Source organism: Crinia signifera, chromosome 6, assembly GCF_055691185.1.
Source record: "Crinia signifera chromosome 6, ASM5569118v1, whole genome shotgun sequence".
Lineage (NCBI taxonomy): Eukaryota > Metazoa > Chordata > Amphibia > Anura > Myobatrachidae > Crinia > Crinia signifera.
This window is the reverse complement of record NC_139222.1, coordinates 79,807,552-79,834,003: the sequence shown is the minus strand read 5'-3', so window position 1 is coordinate 79,834,003 and position 26,452 is coordinate 79,807,552. Positions and strand designations below refer to the sequence as shown.

Below are 26,452 nucleotides of genomic sequence, written 5' to 3'. Positions count from 1 at the left end.
ATAATGTATAAAGCACAGTACACTGAGGCCGATTCAGATCTGGTTGCACGGTCGCAAAGGTGCGGCCTCCAGGCTTCTAGCAATACCCTCCGCAGCTCTGCAACAACCGAGGGGGGTTAGGGAATATTAAAATGCAGTAAAAATCCTGGTAATGGGGGTTTTTACTGGATTTTCTCATTAGTGCATCATGCCCAATGTTTTTGTAAATGAAATCAAATTGTATCAAACATACAAAAATGTACAAGCTCTTCTGGACCGAATTGTATAGGGATGGTTAAGGCTGTACGAATGACATGTTCTATAGGCTCCTAATAATGCAGTGCCAGCATATTTGATTATCCTAACCATATCCTGAACAAAAGGGGTATCTGAAATTTTAAGAGAGTGCAACATTTATTTTCCAAAAAATGCGCAAACAATTAGCAACCTACATAGTGGGTTATTCTGACCTGATCGATGTGGATTTTGCAGCTAATCACGATATGAAAATTTTTGCAAGCCATCCGCAGACATGCACAGGGCGGGTTTTTGCTTCGTGGGGCGATGGCTATCTGATCGCTGGACTCTGCAAATTTGCAGGTTAGTGATCAGGTCTGAATAGCCCCCATATTCTGATACCTTGTGGGTTGGTAACAGGGGGAACTGAATGAGTTGCAGAACTAATATTTAGCTCCAATTAACAAAAATGCTTAAACCTTTTGAACTATAGGTATTTATTACTAAAGAGACACGGGACGTTTCTTATAGGAAATGTACAGCCAGAACCATGACCACAAATTTTGCAATCCCCTGCTTTCTGGCTTCCCCCCTCATCCATAGGACCTGCTAAATGTCAAGGGATCCCCCACCCTGGTTGCCAAGGGTCTGTGGTCACAGCAGGTACAGCTGTTGGTGCCTTCCCCTTGACACTATTGAAATTGCCCCACCCAAAATGACCACCACCTCCTCTAACATACTTAATAACTGTGTCCTCTGTGGCAGAGGCCATATTGAAAGGGTATTTTCCCTCATGCTGCTACTCCGATTGATGGCTCCTCTCTGCTGCTGACAGCAGAGTGGTAGTTGTCCCCACAGTAACCACAGCACCCACAAGATGCTGTGAAGTCTGCAGAGACTGTTCCTATGTCACGGTGTATAGCTAAAAGGTCCTTTATAAACTTTTGCATATATTATCATACCTACCAACTGTCTCGATTGTTGCAGGAACGTCCCATTTTTTGGGGGGACATTCCCACATCCTGCCCGGGGCCGGCAATGTCCCGCAGCAAGGAGGGGGGCTACCAGTTTGGAGTCTTCCCTGTCACCTGTGAATAGAAGCTCTGCACAGGGTCTATTCCCGTAGCCAGAGGGGCTGGGGACATGACCAGCAGCTCACAGAGCCACTGGCCATGCCCCCACAATGGCAAAACGGGGGCGTGGCCCCAAATATCAGGCATACACGAGGGACCCGCCTTGCACTTGTCAAAAGTTGGGAGGTATGATATATATCTGTGTGTGTGTGTGTGTTTGTGTATGGGTCTCCTATGGGTACTCCAATGTCTTTACTGGTACTTGTGTATTAGCCGGGCACCCAATTAGCATACAAACACAGGCGTAAGCTAGCTACGCTGTCAGCGTAGTCCAACGGCTGCCTAGCGTAGTTAGCGTAGTGACTCCGCGCCAGCCCGACTGCCGAGCGTAGTTAGCGTAGTCACTCAACGGCAGCCAGGCTCTGTCCCCGACATCCATGGTTCTGTCCCTGGCATCCATGCCAAGTCTAGAGAGCACCTCTCACACAGCGCCGGTAACCACCAGATCTCCTGCGCTGGCGGACGCCAGCGGACAGGGGATCATGCGGGTGCCGGCGGAGAGGTGCTTCAGCTGTCTGAGATGCAGGTGCGTCTAAGATGCTCCTACGTCTCAGTGATTATTAGCATGTGCGCTTCATGCATAAAGGGGTATGCGGGCGCAAGTGCGTCTTATGCACAATAAAGGAGGCATTTTCAAACTCCCACTATAGACGCCAGCCCGAAGCGTGGCGAGCGCACACATTACGCGTCCTCCTGACCTGTTCATACGCCCACTATCCACGTCGGTGTGGAGTTGAGTTTATAAAGTGTGGCGAGCGCAGCGAACCACCGAGTCGGAAGCGTGGTGGAACACATGAGGTGGCGCGGAACACCACGCTTCAGGCTCGGTGGCTCGCTGTGCTCGCCCCGCTTTTTAAAATCAACATCATAAACAAGAAAAGGTAAATAATTATTCTTTGTTTAATACGTCTTATGCTGCCCATACATTTGTGAGATATTGCATGCAAACATTCGATTTTGACCACATCTGGCCGATAAATCGATTGATTGTATGCATTTTTAAGGGGACATTCGACGCGATGCGCAGGCACGCCGGTCGAATGTTGGGTCTCAAGATCTTATGTGCTGCACATAATATCTATCGAATCGCAGGAGCTCGAATGCAATCTGCAGGTGGGGGGCGGAGGGGACGCTTTTTCATCGGCGTGGGGATGGGGAGAGGGGGCTGGAGGGAGACGGCGGGCAGAGGGCGGCATTATGTAGCACAAGAAGTAGCGCTAGCAGGTGGCGGGGGTCTGTCAGCAGTGGTGGCAGAAATGTTTAAAACACTGGGCAGCCCTCTGATTGGCTGAGATAGCTCAGCCAATCAGAGGGCTGCCCAGTGTTTAAACACTTCTGCCGCCACCGCTGACCTCCGCCGCCTGCTAGCGTTACTGTGGCGGCAGAATTGTTTAAACACTGGGCAGCCCTCTGAGGCTGACTGACCCCCGTCGCCCGTTAGCGCTAACGCTTCTTGCGCTACATAACACTGCCCTCTGCCCACCCCCTTTCAGCACCCGATGTGCCATTGCAAGATGGCATGCGACATCGGGTGCTGCAAAGGGGGCAATTTAGCAACACAAGATGCGATTGGGTTCAATGGACATCGCATCGAATCTGATCGTACAAGTGTATGGGCAGCATTAAACAGATCAGAGCTTTATGTGTTTTATAGATACAGTCTATGTCCAGGTACTTGTTACACTGTTAGTGTTTTTCGTATTTATTGTATCACCGTGTGTCTGGTGTCCACACTTATAACAGACACACCAGACACATGGTGATACAATTTAACCTGAGTGATAGTGATCACAAACAAAAAAGATACAATCTTTTTGTAACAGAAATAATACAAAAAAGTAACAATTCTATCTGAAACAATACTCAGAGAGAAAGTGTCTTATTACAGCACATTAAAAACAAAGAGGGATAATTTAACCCGGCAAATTGAGGACGTGGTTGAGCTGTGGGCATTTATATTTAAAATCTATTATCTTCTGTTCTTTATTTCCTTCTACTATGTTTTAATATTTCACCATTTTTATTGAAAAAGATTCAAAGTTAAATTTTATGAGTCATTATTAGACTTTCAGTGCACTTACAGTACATTATACGTACCTTTTCTTGTTTATGATGCGTGTCCACAATTAAGTAGTAGGTAGCACCTTCATTTTTCAAACTGTGGGACACTATCCCCTAAAAATATTGTATTATACCACTTTCACACAGAAAATATAATACCCGGGTGAAGCAGTTCCACCCGGGAATTTCATTAAATACACGGGTCCTTTTTCTGTGTGAAAGGGCACACCCGTGTCGTAAATCCCGTGTTTCCGACCCGGGAATTGACCAGGGTCGAGGACACAGGATTTATGACCCGTGTTAACTCTTTCACACAGAAGAAATACCCGTGTTATTCAGCAAATTACCAGGTAGAAATTTTCAACCCGGTAATTTAGTTCTTCTGTGTGAAGGGGGGTCAGGCTGCTCCCGGCAAATTGACACGGCATTTGAAATGCCGTGTATTTGCCGGGATTTTCAGACTTTTCTGTCTGAAAGGGGTATAAGAGAAGATAAGAGAGTCCATTTTCTAATATAAAACTTGAACACTGGTGCAGGTAATTTCTGTTTGTTTCTTTTTAAAATCAACTCCACGCCGACGTGGACACGGGATTTATGACCCGTGTTGACCCTTTCACACAGAAGAAATACCCGTGTTATTCAGCAAATTACCGGGTAGAAATTTTCAACACGGTAATTTGTTCTTCTGTGTGAAGGGGGGTCAGGCTGCTCCCGGCAAAATGACTCCGGGATTTTCAGACTTTTCTCTCTGAAATCGGTATCATCTGGAAAATACATGGCCCAGAACAGGTTCCTAGTTATGTCATATTTAATTAGAGGTTCAGCAACCGAGTTCAAGTTACAAGTGGCAATTGTAGTTCTTGTGTACTTGTTGCTTACTATTGTTTGCATAGCCTGAAGATAACAGATAATGTTAAATACATTTTGTGCTCTTTCAGATGTGCACATTCTTTAACCATTAATACTTAATGATATCAGCCAGAGCCATGGAACCACAGATGTCCTCATCACCTCCCCCTGACTGCAGCAGCAGCAGCAGCCCCCTCTCTCTCCCCCTGCACCCAGTGTAATGTATAATAATACAGTGAGTGTATGCCGGGCTCCTGCTATCAGTCAGTGTATGACACAGCCAGCCTCTCCTCCCACTGCTGCCGGAGTGCCGGGCGGGGACTGGGCAGAGCTGCTGCTGCTTGCCTTGTGCTTCCTGTGTGATGATGAGTAGGAGGAGCCCGGGCTGTACACAGTCACACTGTGTGTGAACACACAACTTTCTGCTGGCTTCACTTCTTCTGTTTTGCAACTTCATTGTGTCCTGCATGCCAGCCCGGAGCGGCGAGGTAAGCGCATGTCTACTGCATGTATGTGTATTACATATGTTCTGTACATCACATCTGTGTGATGTAGAGAGCCAGGGCACGGAAGAGGTTGGATACTAATGGAGGGAGATTCACCCCCCCCCCCCTCCCTCCCAAAATGCCAATACACAGACTATTGCCTCCGGCTAGCAGTGGTGTGGCCCTAGTAGGGTACCAGCACTGAAAGGGTTACTCCCACTGTTACATTGTTGTGGTGTCAGCATTGCTGTTTACCAAGTGAATCTGCGTTTACAAATATGCAGTGTGTATTTGTTTCTAGAAGCAGGTTGATAAACAATGTCATTTATAGCTTTTTGTGGCAGTATTAATACAAATAAATAAGTGTGGCGGTGTAATGTCCCCTGTAGGAATAGATTTGTGGCTGGCCAAGCACAGTGTATTCCCACATTGGGGCTTATTTGTATTTTTACAGTGGGGCTGATGTAGAATTTGTGTGATAATTCATACTTTGCATGTCCAGAACAGTGGGTACCTGCCAAAGCCAAGCACACTTATACCCATTTCACACCACACTTGTAACCTGGGTTATAGCTGGGTCAAGGTTCAGTGTAAAAGCACCAAAGTAAATAACCTGGGTTAAACGTAGGTCGCCCTGTGTATAATGGGCATCCTGGCTTTGTTGTGAAAGGTTTGACCTGGTCAGACCCGGGTTTAAAATCCAGAGTCCAACCCGGATTTGCGATGTGAAAGTGTTATTAATAATGTGTTGTCCAATCCACTCTATTGGGTTGGCATATCGTCTAGAGCAGTGGTAGCCAACCCTAGCCCTCGAGAGCTACCAACAGTTCACATCTTCCAGACAACCTAGCTGCTGCACTCATTAATCGCTGACACATTTTAATAGACCCACAGATGGAGCTAATTAGCTCACTTGTGATTCTGTGAGGAGACCTGCAAAACATGCACTGTTGGTAGCTCTCGAGGACTAGGGTTGGCTACCCCAGGTCTAGAGTGCAAGGGTAGCTACCAACAGTTAACGTTTTCCATGTATCCTCACAGAATCACAAGTGAAACATTTAGCTTTAAACTTTTAAAATGTGTTAGTCAGTAATGAGTGCACCTGGGTACCTGCGAGGTGAGCTGGAAAATGTGAACTGTTGGTAGCTCTCGAGGACTGGAGTTGGCTACCTCTGGTCTAGTACCCACTACTACTACACGGTCCTGCAGGTTGCTTGGCTGTGTGTCCCTTTTGGGTGTGCTGCCTGGTGAACGATGCCATGCATTAAAATGCTGATGTGATCTATATATGTTGTGTCTGAAAGATATATTCTTCAGTGTGTGCGGGATGGCTGGTGAACAGTTACATCTCATTGGCTGGATACACACATTATTGTATGTGTACCCAGATTTAACGCCCATATCATCGGACAGGTCATTTGCCATATTAGAGAGGAATTTGTGCTTAATAGAAAATGTTACGCGGTTATGCATCCTCCCGACCTTTTCATACCCCCACTAGCCACGTCGGCGTGGAGTTGATTTTATAAAGTGTGATGAGCCACAGAGCCCGAAGCGTGGCTAGTGGCCACGGATTACTTGACCTGTATTCCGCTTCGGGCTCGTTTTACGCGGCCCCTCACGGTGCTCGCTGCGCTCACCACACTTCGGGCTCGGTGGCTTGCTTCTCTCACCACACTTTATAATATCAACTCCACGCCGACGTGGATAGTGGGGGTATGAAAAGGTCGAGAGGACGCGTTATCGCGCTTTGGGGTGACGTGGATAGTGGGGGTGTGCAAAATCGCATAGCATCGAATAACATCGCATGGGTGCTTTTTAAATGAACTATGATCACATCTCATCGCATGGGTGCTTAGAAAATGAAAAATCACATCACATTGCACCGCACCGCAAATTGCATGCGATGCGATTTTTCTACGCAGAATAGCACAGTACGCTAAGAGCATACTGGGTGCTGTGAAAATACACAAGTACCAAGTATTGGTTTACAATAATAATGCAAGAAAGTGTCTCTCTGACGCTCAATGTGTAATCCAAATGCATATGTCATGTTTCTCTAAAGGCCGCCATACACTATGCGATTTGGCCCCGATTTCACCCGATCCAGATGGATCGGGCAGTGAAATTGGACCAAATTGCAGGTTTTGACACCCAGTCCGACCCGATGCGCGGTCCCGTGCGCATCGGGTCAGAGTCGGGACGTCGGACCGGCTGCACATAAGATAAATCTTATGTGCAGCCGTGGGGACTCTGCGGACGCCGGCGAGGGAGGGGGGCGGCAGGGGGAGCCGGAGCAGGGAGCTGTCATGCTCCGTCTGGGTAGGGGGGGACATGCTGCTAGTAGTGCGGACGCTGCGGGGGACACAGGCGGCAGTGACATAGAGCCGGGCGGGGGGAGCCGGGAGCTGTCAGCACTAAAAAAAAAAAAAAAAAGCCCATACAATGAATGGGCAGCCTGTGATTGGCTGAGCGCTCTGTCAGCCTGTCAGCGATTGGCTGAGAGAGCGCTCAGCCAATCACAGGCTGCCCATTCATTGTATGGGCTTTTTTTTTTTTTCAGTACTGACAGCTCCCGGCTCCCCCCGCCCGGCTCTATGTTACTGCTGCCTGTGTCCCCCGCAGCGTCCGCACTACTAGCAGCGTGCATCCGTCCCCCCAGCCGCCTTGCAGCATCCCCCGCCCGCCACCTCGATGTCCCCGGCCCCCCTGCTTGCTCCACATTGCAGCTCCCCGGGAGTCGCAAATGATACATCGCATGCGATGTATCATTTGCAAAACTTGGCACATGAAGTGCCAAATCGGGTGTCCCCCTCCCGGGGAGCTGCAGGGGGAAATCAGGTCCGACTTGTCCTTAGGACAAGTCGGACTAATGTATGGGGGCCTTTACACAATGGTGTAAGCGTTAATGGGGGTGCAACTACAGGCTCCGCCAGCATCTGGGGCCTGCTCCCCCTATTACAGAACATTCTGAAGAGCGCAACTTCTACCTATCACTTTAGAGAATGTACATGTTAAATGCTAGCTACAAGGTAATTGGTTGCTATAGACCAGTGGTTCTCAACCTCGGTCCTCAAGAACCACAACAGTGCACATTTTCCAGGTATCCTGGCAGTTGCACAGGTGCACTCATTATTCACTGACACATTTAAAAATATCGCAGGTGGAGCTAATTATTTCCCCTGTGATTCTGAGTGGAGACATGGAAAACATGCACTGTTGGGGGTACTTGAGGACTGAGGTTGAGAACCACTGTTATAGGCAACGTCTCCACTTTTTAATTTGATTCATTTTCCCCGTTCATCATTTTTCTTTCTTGGGGCGCTTTAAATGAATTTGCGTGATATTAGTTGGTTGGATAAGTAAAACAATAATTGTATGTTTATTACAGTACAATCATTGAAAGATTTGCTAACCTATTATCTAATAACATTACAATTAGATTTGCTGTCAAGGGTTGTATCATCTCACAAACACACCTTAATGTGTCATGTCCTGTTTCTGTTAACATCAGTGTACTGTACTTGCCCTTTCTTTCTGCATATGGACAGTCGTCTAAATTAGTGACTTCTGTATATACTGTCACACTTTGTGTATACAGTATGTGACTTCTGCAAACTGTGGATGCCAGGGAGCTGCAGCTCTTGCTTCTTGGATTCAGCTGATGGGGTCAGTGTGCCAGTTGCTGGTTGGTGAAGGGGATCCCAAACCTTTTTAAAACCCTGGCGCCCTAGAGTATCAGAATTTTTTTTTTCGCTGCATCATTAGGTCAGAAGTTCCTGATTGGTACATTTATAGTGTGTACACACGGTTAGATTTGGCTTCCGATGTTCCCGATATAGGGAACATCGGAAGCCAAATCGCATGCTTTTTTAGGGCTTGCGAGCCCGATGCGCTGCTGATGTGCGCTCCCGTGTGAGTGCATATCGGCAGCCAGATAGAGAGGGCAGGCAACACTATATAGTGCAGATCCGCACTATATACTGTCAATTGTGCCCCTCTGTCATGCCGTGAGATGCGAGTCCCGATGTGATCTGATCGCGATGGGGCTCGCATCTCAGGGCAGTATCTGCCGTGTGTACACACCATTAGAAAGAAGTATTAAATTAAGTACATTCTGTCATCCATGGGTTTAATTATATTGTTTTTTTTTTTTTTATGACTGGCAGCCACCAAAACTGGTTCTGTCTAATTAATACATTAATCATGAATAATATGTATTACTCCTGGATCCCCAACCCGAGGCATCCCTGTAATACCCCTTTCACACCAGCCTAAATTCCCGGGTTGGGCCCGGGAACAACCCGCGACTGGCGCAGGTGTGAAAGGTTAGACAAAACCAGTTCTGGTGGCTGCCAATCATTAAAATAAAGCTAGCAGGGTCGCTCCCGTGACCTGCCCGGGATACTGGCCAGCGTGAAAGGTACTTACCTGGCTTCCTGGTCCTGGACAGGAACCTGCTGCTGCTGCTATGTCCCTGTCTGTTGCTCTGGGGACATGGAGGTGCCGGGTGCCGAACCCCCCGCCCGTCGCTGTGGGGACACAGAGCTCCCGGCTGCCGCCTCCCTCCCGTCGCTGTGGGGACACTGAGCTGCCGGTGCCGTCTACCTGTTGCTATGGGGACACGGAGCCCACCCCCTGCTGCTGGTACACGGAACTGCTTGATGACCCCACCCACCGCCGCTATGGGGACACCCCCCTGCCTGGTGTGAAAGGGGCCAACCTGGCAATGTCCCGGCATGATCCTGGGACCGTATTCCTGGGTAAGTCCCTGCATTTTCTATTGTGAAAGGGGTGTAAGTGAGGTGAGGCACTCCAGGGTGCCACAGAATACAGTTTGCAAACCACTAGGTTAGGTAATTGCATGGCTACATTTTGAATGTGGGGGGAGCAGATGTAATATTTGCAGAGATGTAGATTTGGGTGAGTTATTTTGATTCTGTGCAGGGAAAATACTGACTGCTTTATTTTTACACTGTAATATAGATCTCACAAGTAAAACCCCACCCAAATCTAATTCTCTCTGCACAAGTTACATCTGCCCCACCTGCAGTACACTTGGTTTTGTCCATTTGAGAAGAAATTGCCCTTGAGTGAACCAGAATAAGGGCCTTTGTGCACAGCTCCAACCTGGATGTGGACAGTTCAGAAACTGGTTGGACTACGGCTCTGACCATGGTTTCCTGGGTCTGTCCCTTTTACACTGCCCACAGGTGCAGTCTCGGTGTCATCCTCTCCAAGCACCAGAAAATCTGGCCTTCCACATGTTGTAAACTGGAAAAGGCTCAGATGTCCTGGGTTACCTGTTTATGTTGCGCCCAGGTCATTACCATATATAAACTTGGTCGCTACCCAGTGTGGATTGCTTGACCTGGGTTATTTTTTGGGGAAGATTGTCGTAATGTGACATGATATAGGTCGACCCCGGCAATAACCTCGGTTATTTCTGCAATCTTTTACCCCTATCACGCCACGCAAATAACCCAGGTCCGACCACCACCGATTTAAAATACCAGAGTCCAGCAACCTGGCATTCTGACCCGGTTAAAAGGAGGGTACTTGTTTCCTAGCACGGCGCCCATGGCATACCGTATTATGTGGTGTGCGATGCGATCTTCCCATTAAATTAACAGGAGTGCTTGTACAATGAAATATCGCCAACTCGAAGCGTGACGAGCGAAGCGGGGCGGCGGTACGCGTCCTCCGACCTTTTCATACTCCCTCTATCCACGTTGGCATGGAGTTGATTTTAGATAGTGTGGCGAGCGCAGCGAGCCACCGAGCCTGAAGCATGGCGAGCGGACGCGGAATACGAGCCCGAAGTGTGGCGAGGGGACGCAGAATACATGTAAAGTAATCCTTGTTCGCTCGCCACGCTTCGGGCTCGTTGCGCGTGCCACACTATCTAAAATCAACTCCACACCGACGTGGATAGTGGGGGTATGAAAAGGTTGGAGGACGCGTACTGCCGCCCCTCGCGGGCTTGCTGCGCTCGCCGTGCTTCGGGGTGGCGTTGACAATGGGGGTGCATTTAACTTTGTAAGCACCCATTAGGGTGCTTGTACAATTAAAAATCTCATTGCATCGATCAAAATCGGGGGCGCCGTGCTAGGAAACAAGTACCAAAAGGAGCATTTTACCTGGGTCGGAGCCAAGTTGCTGGGCAGCCTGAACGGTTCACTGCTATGCAGCGTCTCTTCAGTGGATGGAGATAAAATATTAGCCAATCAGGTCCTGTCATCTTTCAAACCTCCTGTAACATGGGAGATAGATGCTGTTTGGCTGGCACTTTATCTCCATCCACTATATCACTCTCTAAGGTATATTTTTTTTTTTTACAAAGATGGGAGTTCTATTGAAGATGGCATGTTGCCCATAGCAACTAATCAGATTCTACTTCTTAATTATTTAGTACTTTCTAGAAGATAATAGATAAAATTTGATTTTTTTTTATACCCATTGCAAAATGTCATCTTCAATATAACTCCCATATTAGTAAATAAACCCCTTGGTACAGTTTTTGTACGTAGACTTCTTATGCGGCCTACACACGAGGAGATGAGCGATGCTATATCACTCAGATCAATCAGCGCACAGTGATGTGCTGCTGAGCGATCTGTAGGGCCAGTGTTTTCTGTGAGAACACTGGCCCTGACCCTGGGAATTCATTTGATTTATCTAGCGTGCTGGATATTACTTGCCGGGGCAATAGCAACCCACGGGGTCGCGCATCACTATCGCTATGTGCCCTACACACGGAGCGATGTAGTAGCATTTTCTAAGCAATCTAGTGAGATCGCTGAAATGTCAGGGGACCGCGACGTGTGTATTCCCCATTAGCCTGGTAACAGATTCTAATTAGTATCAGTGATGGCTATGGCTGATTGTTCACTATCACTGAGCAAATACCATCCAAAACAACTTTTCTAATTAATATGCATATCTATCTATCTATTTATCTTTCTCTTAGAGTTATGTGATGCAATGCGGCCTAAAAAAACAGTGCGATGGAGTATAGATACCTATTTGCTGGAATCTCTATCTGGCACTTTTGGCAAATGCCACCATGCCCCCACACTATCTATGTGCAACATGTCCAGCTGCCTTGGTAATCACTGCATCTTTTGTTCTATAGATGACATTCATATTATAGGGGATGGGGGAGGGATTCATGTCTTGCTGGGACCAGAGTGTATCTGGTACAGGTTGAATTTCCCATATCCAAAATATGGAATATTCGGTACTTTACAGGTATTACGCGTCCCCTCGCGGGGCTCGGTGGCTCGCTGCGCTCGCCACACTATATAAAAATCAACTCCACCCCCACGATAGATGAAAAGGTTGGAGGACTCGTACCGCTGCGCTCGCCACACTTCGGTTTGGCGTTCATCGTGGGGTGGCGTTTGACATCGTATACCCACCCTGATGGGTAATTTCTATCAAAAATTGGGTATGGTGGGCCATTTAACATTGGTTCCTATGTAAAATCAGGTCCATCGCATTGGTCGCATTGTATGCCATTATAATGGACATACAATGGACCCGATTTTACATAGGAATTTAACATTACATACAATGCTTACAATGGAAAATCGGTCGGTCGCATCGCATGCCATTATAATGGCATGCGATGGCCCCGATTTTACATTTGTCAGGAAACCTTTAAAAAAAAGCCCGAAATCGGGTCGGTCGGGTCCCATCGCATATCTTAAGTTAAGTTATGCGATGGGACCCGATGGGTGCCGTGCTAGGAAACAAGTACCGAATATTCTGATAATTTTTTATTTATTTTTCATTGTCAATGAGATATTGACACAGTTGCTTCCTGAATGTTCAGTGTAAACACACCTATTGCACACAATTTGGGGGACACCTAATGTATGCAATGAAATGACCATGCTGAACTTAACACTTAGCAGACCGGTGATACGTACTTTCTGCCAGTCGTGGATAGATAGTGTGGCATGCTAAGCAGTTTGAAACCTTATAGAATCAGAATCAGAATCAGAATCAACTTTATTGGCCATGTATGCTTGCGCACACTAGGAATTTTTTGTGGATTTACAGTGCAGCATCAAGCAGGGATGAAGGTGGGGGGGTGAAGGCATTACATACATTACATTAAGACATTACATGTGGGGAACACATACCCGCCGAGCTGCACAGCGCCTAGGCAGCCATCAGCGGCGCCACTGGTCGCTGCAACAGCCAGGAAGGTAACATTAAGTACAGTTATCACATAGGGAGCACATACCCTCCGAGCTGCACAGCGCCTAGGCAGCCATCAGCGGCGCCACTGGTCGCTGCCAACAGCCAGGAAGGTAACATTAAGTACAGTTATCACATAGGGAGCACATACCCACCAAGCTGAACAGCGCCTAGGCAGCCATCAGCGGCGCCACTGGTCACAGAAACAGCCAGGTAGGTAACAATACAAGCAGAGAGACAGTACAGTTATCACACATGGAACATATTTGGCTGAGCTGCACAGCTCCTAGGCAGCCATCAGCGGCGCCATCTTGATCATGCTGCTCAAAGGCAGCAGTAATAATATTATTTTCATGGCAACGGAAGCATGAGTTTAACCGGATGCAGCACTTTTCTTCCAAAGCTGGCACACCCTGCCAGCTTGTTGTTCAACGGGTGTGCAACTAGTGATGGTACAGCATACAGGCTTTGCAAACAGTGGTTACGGAGGTACATGGTACAAATCATTGTAAAGAGACAGTAAACAAAGAAAATACATAGCTTTCATCGGCTTAGAGGCTGAGAGAGATGGTAATTGGTGAAAAATAAAATGATGCCATGTGCGGGTGTAAGTCCAAATCCAGTCCAAACTCCAGTCAAACTCATGCTTCTGTTGTCATGCTTACGATGCAGGCTAAGAGCAGGCAAAGCCTTTAAAGCAGGCTTGCAAACATTTCCAATATTAAAGGAAAGTTTGGGTCAGCTGGTACAGGGGGAGGGGCTGGTGTTTGCACAAATTCCTCAACAGGCTAATTAGTGGAAGGGGGAAGTTGCAGGCTCCAAGTAACAAAACAATTCACAATGCAGACTGTTCTTTAAATGAAAGCATCAGATGTTCAAATGGGATTCATGTACCTGTAAAATAGGAGATGAGATGGTTTCAGAACTTCTCTCCAGTCAAACTCATGCTTCTGTTGTCATGCTTACGATGCAGGCTAAGAGCAGGCAAAGCCTTTAAAGCAGGCTTGCAAACATTTCCAATATTAAAGGAAAGTTTGGGTCAGCTGGTACAGGGGGAGGGGCTGGTGTTTGCACAAATTCCTCAACAGGCTAATTAGTGGAAGGGGGAAGTTGCAGGCTCCAAGTAACAAAACAATTCACAATGCAGACTGTTCTTTAAATGAAAGCATCAGATGTTCAAATGGGATTCATGTACCTGTAAAATAGGAGATGAGATGGTTTCAGAACTTCTCTCCAGTCAAACTCATGCTTCTGTTGTCATGCTTACGATGCAGGCTAAGAGCAGGCAAAGCCTTTAAAGCAGGCTTGCAAACATTTCCAATATTAAAGGAAAGTTTGGGTCAGCTGGTACAGGGGGAGGGGCTGGTGTTTGCACAAATTCCTCAACAGGCTAATTAGTGGAAGGGGGAAGTTGCAGGCTCCAAGTAACAAAACAATTCACAATGCAGACTGTTCTTTAAATGAAAGCATCAGATGTTCAAATGGGATTCATGTACCTGTAAAATAGGAGATGAGATGGTTTCAGAACTTCTCTCCAGTCAAACTCATGCTTCTGTTGTCATGCTTACGATGCAGGCTAAGAGCAGGCAAAGCCTTTAAAGCAGGCTTGCAAACATTTCCAATATTAAAGGAAAGTTTGGGTCAGCTGGTACAGGGGGAGGGGCTGGTGTTTGCACAAATTCCTCAACAGGCTAATTAGTGGAAGGGGGAAGTTGCAGGCTCCAAGTAACAAAACAATTCACAATGCAGACTGTTCTTTAAATGAAAGCATCAGATGTTCAAATGGGATTCATGTACCTGTAAAATAGGAGATGAGATGGTTTCAGAACTTCTCTCCAGTCAAACTCATGCTTCTGTTGTCATGCTTACGATGCAGGCTAAGAGCAGGCAAAGCCTTTAAAGCAGGCTTGCAAACATTTCCAATATTAAAGGAAAGTTTGGGTCAGCTGGTACAGGGGGAGGGGCTGGTGTTTGCACAAATTCCTCAACAGGCTAATTAGTGGAAGGGGGAAGTTGCAGGCTCCAAGTAACAAAACAATTCACAATGCAGACTGTTCTTTAAATGAAAGCATCAGATGTTCAAATGGGATTCATGTACCTGTAAAATAGGAGATGAGATGGTTTCAGAACTTCTCTCCAGTCAAACTCATGCTTCTGTTGTCATGCTTACGATGCAGGCTAAGAGCAGGCAAAGCCTTTAAAGCAGGCTTGCAAACATTTCCAATATTAAAGGAAAGTTTGGGTCAGCTGGTACAGGGGGAGGGGCTGGTGTTTGCACAAATTCCTCAACAGGCTAATTAGTGGAAGGGGGAAGTTGCAGGCTCCAAGTAACAAAACAATTCACAATGCAGACTGTTCTTTAAATGAAAGCATCAGATGTTCAAATGGGATTCATGTACCTGTAAAATAGGAGATGAGATGGTTTCAGAACTTCTCTCCAGTCAAACTCATGCTTCTGTTGTCATGCTTACGATGCAGGCTAAGAGCAGGCAAAGCCTTTAAAGCAGGCTTGCAAACATTTCCAATATTAAAGGAAAGTTTGGGTCAGCTGGTACAGGGGGAGGGGCTGGTGTTTGCACAAATTCCTCAACAGGCTAATTAGTGGAAGGGGGAAGTTGCAGGCTCCAAGTAACAAAACAATTCACAATGCAGACTGTTCTTTAAATGAAAGCATCAGATGTTCAAATGGGATTCATGTACCTGTAAAATAGGAGATGAGATGGTTTCAGAACTTCTCTCCAGTCAAACTCATGCTTCTGTTGTCATGCTTACGATGCAGGCTAAGAGCAGGCAAAGCCTTTAAAGCAGGCTTGCAAACATTTCCAATATTAAAGGAAAGTTTGGGTCAGCTGGTACAGGGGGAGGGGCTGGTGTTTGCACAAATTCCTCAACAGGCTAATTAGTGGAAGGGGGAAGTTGCAGGCTCCAAGTAACAAAACAATTCACAATGCAGACTGTTCTTTAAATGAAAGCATCAGATGTTCAAATGGGATTCATGTACCTGTAAAATAGGAGATGAGATGGTTTCAGAACTTCTCTCCAGTCAAACTCATGCTTCTGTTGTCATGCTTACGATGCAGGCTAAGAGCAGGCAAAGCCTTTAAAGCAGGCTTGCAAACATTTCCAATATTAAAGGAAAGTTTGGGTCAGCTGGTACAGGGGGAGGGGCTGGTGTTTGCACAAATTCCTCAACAGGCTAATTAGTGGAAGGGGGAAGTTGCAGGCTCCAAGTAACAAAACAATTCACAATGCAGACTGTTCTTTAAATGAAAGCATCAGATGTTCAAATGGGATTCATGTACCTGTAAAATAGGAGATGAGATGGTTTCAGAACTTCTCTCCAGTCAAACTCATGCTTCTGTTGTCATGCTTACGATGCAGGCTAAGAGCAGGCAAAGCCTTTAAAGCAGGCTTGCAAACATTTCCAATATTAAAGGAAAGTTTGGGTCAGCTGGTACAGGGGGAGGGGCTGGTGTTTGCACAAATTCCTCAACAGGCTAATTAGTGGAAGGGGGAAGTTGCAGGCTCCAAGTAACAAAACAATTCACAATGCAGACTGTTCTTTAAATGAAAGCATCAGATGTTCAAATGGGATTCATGTACCTGTAAAATAGGAGATGAGATGGTTTCAGAACTTCTCTCCAGTCAAACTCATGCTTCTGTTGTCATGCTTACGATGCAGGCTAAGAGCAGGCAAAGCCTTTAAAGCAGGCTTGCAAACATTTCCAATATTAAAGGAAAGTTTGGGTCAGCTGGTACAGGGGGAGGGGCTGGTGTTTGCACAAATTCCTCAACAGGCTAATTAGTGGAAGGGGGAAGTTGCAGGCTCCAAGTAACAAAACAATTCACAATGCAGACTGTTCTTTAAATGAAAGCATCAGATGTTCAAATGGGATTCATGTACCTGTAAAATAGGAGATGAGATGGTTTCAGAACTTCTCTCCAGTCAAACTCATGCTTCTGTTGTCATGCTTACGATGCAGGCTAAGAGCAGGCAAAGCCTTTAAAGCAGGCTTGCAAACATTTCCAATATTAAAGGAAAGTTTGGGTCAGCTGGTACAGGGGGAGGGGCTGGTGTTTGCACAAATTCCTCAACAGGCTAATTAGTGGAAGGGGGAAGTTGCAGGCTCCAAGTAACAAAACAATTCACAATGCAGACTGTTCTTTAAATGAAAGCATCAGATGTTCAAATGGGATTCATGTACCTGTAAAATAGGAGATGAGATGGTTTCAGAACTTCTCTCCAGTCAAACTCATGCTTCTGTTGTCATGCTTACGATGCAGGCTAAGAGCAGGCAAAGCCTTTAAAGCAGGCTTGCAAACATTTCCAATATTAAAGGAAAGTTTGGGTCAGCTGGTACAGGGGGAGGGGCTGGTGTTTGCACAAATTCCTCAACAGGCTAATTAGTGGAAGGGGGAAGTTGCAGGCTCCAAGTAACAAAACAATTCACAATGCAGACTGTTCTTTAAATGAAAGCATCAGATGTTCAAATGGGATTCATGTACCTGTAAAATAGGAGATGAGATGGTTTCAGAACTTCTCTCCAGTCAAACTCATGCTTCTGTTGTCATGCTTACGATGCAGGCTAAGAGCAGGCAAAGCCTTTAAAGCAGGCTTGCAAACATTTCCAATATTAAAGGAAAGTTTGGGTCAGCTGGTACAGGGGGAGGGGCTGGTGTTTGCACAAATTCCTCAACAGGCTAATTAGTGGAAGGGGGAAGTTGCAGGCTCCAAGTAACAAAACAATTCACAATGCAGACTGTTCTTTAAATGAAAGCATCAGATGTTCAAATGGGATTCATGTACCTGTAAAATAGGAGATGAGATGGTTTCAGAACTTCTCTCCAGTCAAACTCATGCTTCTGTTGTCATGCTTACGATGCAGGCTAAGAGCAGGCAAAGCCTTTAAAGCAGGCTTGCAAACATTTCCAATATTAAAGGAAAGTTTGGGTCAGCTGGTACAGGGGGAGGGGCTGGTGTTTGCACAAATTCCTCAACAGGCTAATTAGTGGAAGGGGGAAGTTGCAGGCTCCAAGTAACAAAACAATTCACAATGCAGACTGTTCTTTAAATGAAAGCATCAGATGTTCAAATGGGATTCATGTACCTGTAAAATAGGAGATGAGATGGTTTCAGAACTTCTCTCCAGTCAAACTCATGCTTCTGTTGTCATGCTTACGATGCAGGCTAAGAGCAGGCAAAGCCTTTAAAGCAGGCTTGCAAACATTTCCAATATTAAAGGAAAGTTTGGGTCAGCTGGTACAGGGGGAGGGGCTGGTGTTTGCACAAATTCCTCAACAGGCTAATTAGTGGAAGGGGGAAGTTGCAGGCTCCAAGTAACAAAACAATTCACAATGCAGACTGTTCTTTAAATGAAAGCATCAGATGTTCAAATGGGATTCATGTACCTGTAAAATAGGAGATGAGATGGTTTCAGAACTTCTCTCCAGTCAAACTCATGCTTCTGTTGTCATGCTTACGATGCAGGCTAAGAGCAGGCAAAGCCTTTAAAGCAGGCTTGCAAACATTTCCAATATTAAAGGAAAGTTTGGGTCAGCTGGTACAGGGGGAGGGGCTGGTGTTTGCACAAATTCCTCAACAGGCTAATTAGTGGAAGGGGGAAGTTGCAGGCTCCAAGTAACAAAACAATTCACAATGCAGACTGTTCTTTAAATGAAAGCATCAGATGTTCAAATGGGATTCATGTACCTGTAAAATAGGAGATGAGATGGTTTCAGAACTTCTCTCCAGTCAAACTCATGCTTCTGTTGTCATGCTTACGATGCAGGCTAAGAGCAGGCAAAGCCTTTAAAGCAGGCTTGCAAACATTTCCAATATTAAAGGAAAGTTTGGGTCAGCTGGTACAGGGGGAGGGGCTGGTGTTTGCACAAATTCCTCAACAGGCTAATTAGTGGAAGGGGGAAGTTGCAGGCTCCAAGTAACAAAACAATTCACAATGCAGACTGTTCTTTAAATGAAAGCATCAGATGTTCAAATGGGATTCATGTACCTGTAAAATAGGAGATGAGATGGTTTCAGAACTTCTCTCCAGTCAAACTCATGCTTCTGTTGTCATGCTTACGATGCAGGCTAAGAGCAGGCAAAGCCTTTAAAGCAGGCTTGCAAACATTTCCAATATTAAAGGAAAGTTTGGGTCAGCTGGTACAGGGGGAGGGGCTGGTGTTTGCACAAATTCCTCAACAGGCTAATTAGTGGAAGGGGGAAGTTGCAGGCTCCAAGTAACAAAACAATTCACAATGCAGACTGTTCTTTAAATGAAAGCATCAGATGTTCAAATGGGATTCATGTACCTGTAAAATAGGAGATGAGATGGTTTCAGAACTTCTCTCCAGTCAAACTCATGCTTCTGTTGTCATGCTTACGATGCAGGCTAAGAGCAGGCAAAGCCTTTAAAGCAGGCTTGCAAACATTTCCAATATTAAAGGAAAGTTTGGGTCAGCTGGTACAGGGGGAGGGGCTGGTGTTTGCACAAATTCCTCAACAGGCTAATTAGTGGAAGGGGGAAGTTGCAGGCTCCAAGTAACAAAACAATTCACAATGCAGACTGTTCTTTAAATGAAAGCATCAGATGTTCAAATGGGATTCATGTACCTGTAAAATAGGAGATGAGATGGTTTCAGAACTTCTCTCCAGTCAAACTCATGCTTCTGTTGTCATGCTTACGATGCAGGCTAAGAGCAGGCAAAGCCTTTAAAGCAGGCTTGCAAACATTTCCAATATTAAAGGAAAGTTTGGGTCAGCTGGTACAGGGGGAGGGGCTGGTGTTTGCACAAATTCCTCAACAGGCTAATTAGTGGAAGGGGGAAGTTGCAGGCTCCAAGTAACAAAACAATTCACAATGCAGACTGTTCTTTAAATGAAAGCATCAGATGTTCAAATGGGATTCATGTACCTGTAAAATAGGAGATGAGATGGTTTCAGAACTTCTCTCCAGTCAAACTCATGCTTCTGTTGTCATGCTTACGATGCAGGCTAAGAGCAGGCAAAGCCTTTAAAGCAGGCTTGCAAACATTTCCAATATTAAAGGAAAGTTTGGGTCAGCTGGTACAGGGGGAGGGGCTGGTGTTTGCACAAATTCCTCAACAGGCTAATTAGTGGAAGGGGGAAGTTGCAGGCTCCAAGTAACAAAACAATTCACAATGCAGACTGTTCTTTAAATGAAAGCATCAGATGTTCAAATGGGATTCATGTACCTGTAAAATAGGAGATGAGATGGTTTCAGAACTTCTCTCCAGTCAAACTCATGCTTCTGTTGTCATGCTTACGATGCAGGCTAAGAGCAGGCAAAGCCTTTAAAGCAGGCTTGCAAACATTTCCAATATTAAAGGAAAGTTTGGGTCAGCTGGTACAGGGGGAGGGGCTGGTGTTTGCACAAATTCCTCAACAGGCTAATTAGTGGAAGGGGGAAGTTGCAGGCTCCAAGTAACAAAACAATTCACAATGCAGACTGTTCTTTAAATGAAAGCATCAGATGTTCAAATGGGATTCATGTACCTGTAAAATAGGAGATGAGATGGTTTCAGAACTTCTCTCCAGTCAAACTCATGCTTCTGTTGTCATGCTTACGATGCAGGCTAAGAGCAGGCAAAGCCTTTAAAGCAGGCTTGCAAACATTTCCAATATTAAAGGAAAGTTTGGGTCAGCTGGTACAGGGGGAGGGGCTGGTGTTTGCACAAATTCCTCAACAGGCTAATTAGTGGAAGGGGGAAGTTGCAGGCTCCAAGTAACAAAACAATTCACAATGCAGACTGTTCTTTAAATGAAAGCATCAGATGTTCAAATGGGATTCATGTACCTGTAAAATAGGAGATGAGATGGTTTCAGAACTTCTCTCCAGTCAAACTCATGCTTCTGTTGTCATGCTTACGATGCAGGCTAAGAGCAGGCAAAGCCTTTAAAGCAGGCTTGCAAACATTTCCAATATTAAAGGAAAGTTTGGGTCAGCTGGTACAGGGGGAGGGGCTGGTGTTTGCACAAATTCCTCAACAGGCTAATTAGTGGAAGGGGGAAGTTGCAGGCTCCAAGTAACAAAACAATTCACAATGCAGACTGTTCTTTAAATGAAAGCATCAGATGTTCAAATGGGATTCATGTACCTGTAAAATAGGAGATGAGATGGTTTCAGAACTTCTCTCCAGTCAAACTCATGCTTCTGTTGTCATGCTTACGATGCAGGCTAAGAGCAGGCAAAGCCTTTAAAGCAGGCTTGCAAACATTTCCAATATTAAAGGAAAGTTTGGGTCAGCTGGTACAGGGGGAGGGGCTGGTGTTTGCACAAATTCCTCAACAGGCTAATTAGTGGAAGGGGGAAGTTGCAGGCTCCAAGTAACAAAACAATTCACAATGCAGACTGTTCTTTAAATGAAAGCATCAGATGTTCAAATGGGATTCATGTACCTGTAAAATAGGAGATGAGATGGTTTCAGAACTTCTCTCCAGTCAAACTCATGCTTCTGTTGTCATGCTTACGATGCAGGCTAAGAGCAGGCAAAGCCTTTAAAGCAGGCTTGCAAACATTTCCAATATTAAAGGAAAGTTTGGGTCAGCTGGTACAGGGGGAGGGGCTGGTGTTTGCACAAATTCCTCAACAGGCTAATTAGTGGAAGGGGGAAGTTGCAGGCTCCAAGTAACAAAACAATTCACAATGCAGACTGTTCTTTAAATGAAAGCATCAGATGTTCAAATGGGATTCATGTACCTGTAAAATAGGAGATGAGATGGTTTCAGAACTTCTCTCCAGTCAAACTCATGCTTCTGTTGTCATGCTTACGATGCAGGCTAAGAGCAGGCAAAGCCTTTAAAGCAGGCTTGCAAACATTTCCAATATTAAAGGAAAGTTTGGGTCAGCTGGTACAGGGGGAGGGGCTGGTGTTTGCACAAATTCCTCAACAGGCTAATTAGTGGAAGGGGGAAGTTGCAGGCTCCAAGTAACAAAACAATTCACAATGCAGACTGTTCTTTAAATGAAAGCATCAGATGTTCAAATGGGATTCATGTACCTGTAAAATAGGAGATGAGATGGTTTCAGAACTTCTCTCCAGTCAAACTCATGCTTCTGTTGTCATGCTTACGATGCAGGCTAAGAGCAGGCAAAGCCTTTAAAGCAGGCTTGCAAACATTTCCAATATTAAAGGAAAGTTTGGGTCAGCTGGTACAGGGGGAGGGGCTGGTGTTTGCACAAATTCCTCAACAGGCTAATTAGTGGAAGGGGGAAGTTGCAGGCTCCAAGTAACAAAACAATTCACAATGCAGACTGTTCTTTAAATGAAAGCATCAGATGTTCAAATGGGATTCATGTACCTGTAAAATAGGAGATGAGATGGTTTCAGAACTTCTCTCCAGTCAAACTCATGCTTCTGTTGTCATGCTTACGATGCAGGCTAAGAGCAGGCAAAGCCTTTAAAGCAGGCTTGCAAACATTTCCAATATTAAAGGAAAGTTTGGGTCAGCTGGTACAGGGGGAGGGGCTGGTGTTTGCACAAATTCCTCAACAGGCTAATTAGTGGAAGGGGGAAGTTGCAGGCTCCAAGTAACAAAACAATTCACAATGCAGACTGTTCTTTAAATGAAAGCATCAGATGTTCAAATGGGATTCATGTACCTGTAAAATAGGAGATGAGATGGTTTCAGAACTTCTCTCCAGTCAAACTCATGCTTCTGTTGTCATGCTTACGATGCAGGCTAAGAGCAGGCAAAGCCTTTAAAGCAGGCTTGCAAACATTTCCAATATTAAAGGAAAGTTTGGGTCAGCTGGTACAGGGGGAGGGGCTGGTGTTTGCACAAATTCCTCAACAGGCTAATTAGTGGAAGGGGGAAGTTGCAGGCTCCAAGTAACAAAACAATTCACAATGCAGACTGTTCTTTAAATGAAAGCATCAGATGTTCAAATGGGATTCATGTACCTGTAAAATAGGAGATGAGATGGTTTCAGAACTTCTCTCCAGTCAAACTCATGCTTCTGTTGTCATGCTTACGATGCAGGCTAAGAGCAGGCAAAGCCTTTAAAGCAGGCTTGCAAACATTTCCAATATTAAAGGAAAGTTTGGGTCAGCTGGTACAGGGGGAGGGGCTGGTGTTTGCACAAATTCCTCAACAGGCTAATTAGTGGAAGGGGGAAGTTGCAGGCTCCAAGTAACAAAACAATTCACAATGCAGACTGTTCTTTAAATGAAAGCATCAGATGTTCAAATGGGATTCATGTACCTGTAAAATAGGAGATGAGATGGTTTCAGAACTTCTCTCCAGTCAAACTCATGCTTCTGTTGTCATGCTTACGATGCAGGCTAAGAGCAGGCAAAGCCTTTAAAGCAGGCTTGCAAACATTTCCAATATTAAAGGAAAGTTTGGGTCAGCTGGTACAGGGGGAGGGGCTGGTGTTTGCACAAATTCCTCAACAGGCTAATTAGTGGAAGGGGGAAGTTGCAGGCTCCAAGTAACAAAACAATTCACAATGCAGACTGTTCTTTAAATGAAAGCATCAGATGTTCAAATGGGATTCATGTACCTGTAAAATAGGAGATGAGATGGTTTCAGAACTTCTCTCCAGTCAAACTCATGCTTCTGTTGTCATGCTTACGATGCAGGCTAAGAGCAGGCAAAGCCTTTAAAGCAGGCTTGCAAACATTTCCAATATTAAAGGAAAGTTTGGGTCAGCTGGTACAGGGGGAGGGGCTGGTGTTTGCACAAATTCCTCAACAGGCTAATTAGTGGAAGGGGGAAGTTGCAGGCTCCAAGTAACAAAACAATTCACAATGCAGACTGTTCTTTAAATGAAAGCATCAGATGTTCAAATGGGATTCATGTACCTGTAAAATAGGAGATGAGATGGTTTCAGAACTTCTCTCCAGTCAAACTCATGCTTCTGTTGTCATGCTTACGATGCAGGCTAAGAGCAGGCAAAGCCTTTAAAGCAGGCTTGCAAACATTTCCAATATTAAAGGAAAGTTTGGGTCAGCTGGTACAGGGGGAGGGGCTGGTGTTTGCACAAATTCCTCAACAGGCTAATTAGTGGAAGGGGGAAGTTGCAGGCTCCAAGTAACAAAACAATTCACAATGCAGACTGTTCTTTAAATGAAAGCATCAGATGTTCAAATGGGATTCATGTACCTGTAAAATAGGAGATGAGATGGTTTCAGAACTTCTCTCCAGTCAAACTCATGCTTCTGTTGTCATGCTTACGATGCAGGCTAAGAGCAGGCAAAGCCTTTAAAGCAGGCTTGCAAACATTTCCAATATTAAAGGAAAGTTTGGGTCAGCTGGTACAGGGGGAGGGGCTGGTGTTTGCACAAATTCCTCAACAGGCTAATTAGTGGAAGGGGGAAGTTGCAGGCTCCAAGTAACAAAACAATTCACAATGCAGACTGTTCTTTAAATGAAAGCATCAGATGTTCAAATGGGATTCATGTACCTGTAAAATAGGAGATGAGATGGTTTCAGAACTTCTCTCCAGTCAAACTCATGCTTCTGTTGTCATGCTTACGATGCAGGCTAAGAGCAGGCAAAGCCTTTAAAGCAGGCTTGCAAACATTTCCAATATTAAAGGAAAGTTTGGGTCAGCTGGTACAGGGGGAGGGGCTGGTGTTTGCACAAATTCCTCAACAGGCTAATTAGTGGAAGGGGGAAGTTGCAGGCTCCAAGTAACAAAACAATTCACAATGCAGACTGTTCTTTAAATGAAAGCATCAGATGTTCAAATGGGATTCATGTACCTGTAAAATAGGAGATGAGATGGTTTCAGAACTTCTCTCCAGTCAAACTCATGCTTCTGTTGTCATGCTTACGATGCAGGCTAAGAGCAGGCAAAGCCTTTAAAGCAGGCTTGCAAACATTTCCAATATTAAAGGAAAGTTTGGGTCAGCTGGTACAGGGGGAGGGGCTGGTGTTTGCACAAATTCCTCAACAGGCTAATTAGTGGAAGGGGGAAGTTGCAGGCTCCAAGTAACAAAACAATTCACAATGCAGACTGTTCTTTAAATGAAAGCATCAGATGTTCAAATGGGATTCATGTACCTGTAAAATAGGAGATGAGATGGTTTCAGAACTTCTCTCCAGTCAAACTCATGCTTCTGTTGTCATGCTTACGATGCAGGCTAAGAGCAGGCAAAGCCTTTAAAGCAGGCTTGCAAACATTTCCAATATTAAAGGAAAGTTTGGGTCAGCTGGTACAGGGGGAGGGGCTGGTGTTTGCACAAATTCCTCAACAGGCTAATTAGTGGAAGGGGGAAGTTGCAGGCTCCAAGTAACAAAACAATTCACAATGCAGACTGTTCTTTAAATGAAAGCATCAGATGTTCAAATGGGATTCATGTACCTGTAAAATAGGAGATGAGATGGTTTCAGAACTTCTCTCCAGTCAAACTCATGCTTCTGTTGTCATGCTTACGATGCAGGCTAAGAGCAGGCAAAGCCTTTAAAGCAGGCTTGCAAACATTTCCAATATTAAAGGAAAGTTTGGGTCAGCTGGTACAGGGGGAGGGGCTGGTGTTTGCACAAATTCCTCAACAGGCTAATTAGTGGAAGGGGGAAGTTGCAGGCTCCAAGTAACAAAACAATTCACAATGCAGACTGTTCTTTAAATGAAAGCATCAGATGTTCAAATGGGATTCATGTACCTGTAAAATAGGAGATGAGATGGTTTCAGAACTTCTCTCCAGTCAAACTCATGCTTCTGTTGTCATGCTTACGATGCAGGCTAAGAGCAGGCAAAGCCTTTAAAGCAGGCTTGCAAACATTTCCAATATTAAAGGAAAGTTTGGGTCAGCTGGTACAGGGGGAGGGGCTGGTGTTTGCACAAATTCCTCAACAGGCTAATTAGTGGAAGGGGGAAGTTGCAGGCTCCAAGTAACAAAACAATTCACAATGCAGACTGTTCTTTAAATGAAAGCATCAGATGTTCAAATGGGATTCATGTACCTGTAAAATAGGAGATGAGATGGTTTCAGAACTTCTCTCCAGTCAAACTCATGCTTCTGTTGTCATGCTTACGATGCAGGCTAAGAGCAGGCAAAGCCTTTAAAGCAGGCTTGCAAACATTTCCAATATTAAAGGAAAGTTTGGGTCAGCTGGTACAGGGGGAGGGGCTGGTGTTTGCACAAATTCCTCAACAGGCTAATTAGTGGAAGGGGGAAGTTGCAGGCTCCAAGTAACAAAACAATTCACAATGCAGACTGTTCTTTAAATGAAAGCATCAGATACACGCAGAGTGACACGATCTCTCTTAAAATAGGAGATGAGATGGTTTCAGAACTTCTCTCCAGTCAAACTCATGCTTCTGTTGTATGCTTACGATGCAGGCTAAGAGCAGGCAAAGCCTTTAAAGCAGGCTTGCAAACATTTCCAATATTAAAGGAAAGTTTGGGTCAGCTGGTACAGGGGAGGGGCTGGTGTTTGCACAAATTCCTCAACAGGCTAATTAGTGGAAGGGGAAGTTGCAGGCTCCAAGTAACAAACAAGATGTTCTTTAAATGAAAGCATCAGAT

General features: G+C 45.3%; 1 protein-coding gene across 1 annotated transcript in view; it reads left to right on the top strand.

Annotated features, from left to right (window-relative positions):
- The first annotated feature begins 4,569 nt into the window (after positions 1 to 4,569).
- The window catches only part of TSPAN14 (tetraspanin 14), an 86,616-nt gene continuing 64,733 nt past the window's right edge, over positions 4,570 to 26,452 (top strand). The window contains exon 1 of the mRNA XM_083146315.1: positions 4,570 to 4,747. The gene's annotated coding sequence lies outside the window, so the exon portion shown is untranslated. The remainder of the gene's footprint in view (positions 4,748 to 26,452) is intronic.